The sequence below is a fragment of the Coenobita brevimanus genome, chromosome 74 (genome assembly GCF_032717465.1).
Source record: "Coenobita brevimanus isolate Jiangsu-jjx chromosome 74, ASM3271746v2, whole genome shotgun sequence".
Classification (NCBI taxonomy): Eukaryota; Metazoa; Arthropoda; class Malacostraca; order Decapoda; family Coenobitidae; genus Coenobita; species Coenobita brevimanus.
The window spans coordinates 11868550-11872981 of NC_137027.1; positions in this window are offsets into that span (position 1 = coordinate 11868550).

A 4432-nucleotide genomic window follows, 5' to 3' on the forward strand; every position below is an offset into this window, starting at 1 on the left:
TCCAAAACATTCTCCTTCCACGCCCAGCAGAGAAGACACACGAGCGCAGAGCAGCAGGCAAGGAAGATAAGTGGCTCCCCGGTGCTGAAAACTAGGTGAGTCTGCCCGCAATCGACCCCAAGCCAGGTGAGGTGAGGTGAGCTGAGGTGAGGTGAGGTCATGTTAAAGACGAGCGGGAGTTTGGGTGTCCAGGGTCAAACGGAATATTAGTTTTTTCTGTTCTTGATATTATCCTAAGATGGACAGAATCGTATGGCTTTAGAAAGACTTCTCTCTCTCTCTCTCTCTCTCTCTCTCATACAGTATACATACACACACATACACAGTACATATATTTACACACACACACACACACACACACACGTACTTGACAGCGATAATTAGATGTTCCTCCATATACCAGCAGGTCGCACACAAACAGGCAGACAGACAGACACGTAGCCTGATTTGACAACACCGATTCCAATGCATTCCATCCGTTGATGTTGCTGTGCTTGTACGTTTGTGTTTGTCGGTTTGTTTTTTATGTATGTTTGTATATAAGTAAGTTGTAGTGATTGTGTCTTTCCGCCTATCTGTGTGTGTGTGTGTGTGTGTGTGTTATCTGAGGCCGATTTATCTTAGTTTGTCTCTGTTTTGCTCTGTTTTTGTTTATTATTTTATGTCTTCGTCTTTATTTATCTGTGCATATCTTATCTGTTTATTCATCTTTGCATATATGTGTGTGTGTCTGTCTTTATCTTTGTTTGTTCTTTTGTATCCATGTATATTTATCTGTGTATTTTCGTGTACCTGTTTCGTGTTTCGTGGATGTCTGTGTCTTTTCTGGGTATATATATATTTTTTTTATCTTTATGTTTGTTTATCTCTGCATCTTTGTGTTTATAAATTTGTCTGTTTATAGTCATGAGCTTATGTTTTGGGATGTTTTTCTGTCTGTGTGTCTCTCTTTCTGTCTGCCTGTCTGTCTCTGTATGCCTGTCTGTCTCCATCCATCACCCCTCTACTCCCCGTCTCCTCGGAGCATCCTCGTCATTGTGGGAATTCACTAAACATTCCAGGGTCCAGCTAGGAGAGTACACAGCCATATGAGGACAGGGCAATGAGGGTACCCAGCCGTATGAGGAAGGGAGACACGATAGCGGAGGGAAGGAGGAAGGAGAGAATAGGAAGAGGGAAAGGAAATTTAGGGAGGAGGGAAAATGAAGAAGAGGGGACATTGGAGCTATGAGAGTACCCAGCCATTTGAGGACAGGGCAATGAAGGTATCCAACTCCATGAGGAAGGGAGAGACTGTAGCGGAGGGAAGGAGGAAAGGAAAATAAGGAAAAGGGAGTCTACTAGGAAGAAAGAGGATATTGAAAAGAGATCATGAAGGAGAAGCAGGATATAAGAGGATGGTGCTACGAAAGTACCCAGCCGTGTGAGAAGGGAAGAGGTTGTCAGATTAGGTTAGGAGAGATTAGATTAGTTAGTTTTAGGTTAGGTATGCTAGGTGTAGGTGAAGAAATTGCGGTATATAAGGCTGGGTGGACAGTCGGCAGTGTGATAACGTCCAGGGAGAGGATGTGGGAATGTCATATATCCAGCTGGTTAGGGAGGGATGTAGCGTGTGTCAGGGAGGCTTGTGTGGAGGGGGTTTGAAGGTTTGTGAGTAGAGAGTTTGTGTAGGGGTTTGTGTGTAGAGGGTTTGTGCATGGAGGGTTTGTGTGCGTTTTTTTTTTATATATCTATAGAAGAATTCGTAAGATTATTAAAGAGTTTGTATTCTCCCTTAAAATACATTAGGGACTTTGGTGGAAAGATTTCTGTTCACTTATCCTCTCTCTCTCTCTCTCTCTCTCTCTCTCCAGTCACCCAGGCCAGTGTCGTTCCAGGGTGGGCCACGGGAGCCACTTTGCCAGATTAAAAGCACAGATTTCTGGCGCGTTCTGCGTTTAATTAAAGGTTAGAGATTCCGGCAGCGGCATGCGGGGGTGAGAGAGAGAGAGAGAGAGAGAGAGAGAGAGAGAGAGAGAGAGAGAGAGGAGGGGGAGGAGATAGTATGTGTGTTTGTGTGCTTATTAATGTGTGTATGTAAGTATGTAGCGAGTTATTTTGCATTTTACACATATTTATCCTCATATACATTCTGAAGCGAACAATGTTGATACTAAAGCGATTTAATTACGTGCAGGAATTAACTCAAAAGTAGTAAGCAAAATAAATCGGTAAGGAGGAGGTGCTACAAAGCCTCCTATGCAGAGAGAGAGAGAGAGAGAGAGAGACCGACAAACAGAATGGAAAGTGACATGCCGTACTGATATTGATTTTAGTGTGTTTATTCTGAAAAAAATCCCTAACTTATTTGAGCTCAGTAGATGGCCAAGTGTAGTCAGAGAGGAAAGTCGATTTATTAGTAACCAAGGAGACTCATTCCCACCTGAAGCTCATCTAATTTCAGGTAAGTGACAGCGTATTCAAACTGTGAGAGTGGTCCAGTTCTCTTAGGTGAAAACAAATCAATTAGAATAGATTTACCTGGAAATTACGCAAGATTACATTTTGTGCGGTCGTGTTTTTTTTTTTGTTAACCCTCTCATGATCGGGAGGAATGTAGCATCATTTCAACTAATGCCAGACGATTTTATTCAGCTGAGGGTGGGTTATGGGAGGGAGCCTGAGCGTTTAGATTGTCACCAACCTTCTCACCAACGGGACAACTCTATTTCTGTATTCAAACTGCGTCCGGCTGTACCCTGACGAACATCAACATGGAAAACTCGCGCTGGAAGGCCTTTAATGGTGAACTGAGTGTCTCTTTTCAGACAAACTCGTGGACTCTAATCTAAACCCGGAATTAGCGTGACGAACCGGACCCGTAAACAGGTCAGGTTAGCTGGCTTTTCCGATGTGAGTCTTAATCCGCTTAATGTTGGGGACGGCGATCATAGGGGACCGTTGTAGTAATAGTAGTAGTTATAGTAGTAGTAATAGTAGTTTGTTATTGTTGTAGCCCCAGGTTCATCTGAAACGTGAACCTAGTGGACTGCAGGCTGTAGTTGTCCTCCTCAAGCAGTCCACCATCCTGCTTTTGGAGGGACAGGCAGGGGTTTAAGGAACGTTTGTAATAGAGAGTAGGGACTTTGGTGTAATTGGGCAGTGGAGCACCTCTGTTACATCGGTGCCACCACATGAAGGCATTCCGCACCAGGAGTGAAGATTTTTAACGGGGAATATGCACTCTAGCGGGTGTTGTAGGATAATTAAGAGTGAGGCTGGGTTGAAAAAATCGTGAGGCAATTATAAAGCGTGTTTGTTTCCTTAATGGGGGGCTGGTTAAGTGAACTGTCGTGGCGCAGACGGAGGAGGCAATGTAGTGTGTGTGTGTGTGTGTGTGTGTGTGTGTGTGTGTGTGTGTGTGTGTGTGCGCGCGCGCGTTGTTATGTCACTATTCCACACTACACCACACAATAACCATCCACACCACAGTATAATTTGGCCCACTAAATTGCGTCATTCTATGCTACACTTCACTACACAACACTACACAACACTACACTACACTACACTACACTACACTACACTACACCGTATTTAGTTTATATCTTCCACACCACACCACACCACACCACACCTCACAGCACTACACTAGGCAACATTTTACGAGAACTGGTTAATTAAGTGAACTGTCGCAGCCAAGAAGGAGGGGATTAATATTGTGGGGGAACCTACAGAACCTGTGACACCATAACACCACACCACACCATACCACACCACACCATACCACACTACACCACACCACACCATACCATACCACACCACACTACACCACACCACACCACACCACACCACACCACACCACACCACACCACAGCATACCACACTACACCACACCACACCACACCACACCACACACAGCATACCACACTACACCACACCACAGCATACCACACTACACCACACCACACCACACCACACCACACCACACCACACTACACCACACCACACCACAGCATACCACACTACACCACACCACACTACACCACATTACACCACACCACACCACACCACACCACACCACACCACAGCATACCACACCACACCACACCACACTACACCACACCACAAACCACCACACCACTACAATACACAAAACCTAACCACATCCATCCATTTTTCACCTGCACTTTCTACCAAATATAGTCCACGAAATTCACCACCACTACCACCACCACTACCACCCCATTCCCCATCCCATCATCGTATATTAGCCATCATCATCATTATTAGCTCCACATGGCCATCCCCTTCTACACTACCATCATTTCCCCTACAACCCTATACCCACACAAGCACCACTGCATTTATTTTTCATACACACCAGCGAGATAAAAGATTCGTGTATTTTATTTATTTATTTTATTTACCTTCTCATGGTCGGGATAAATCT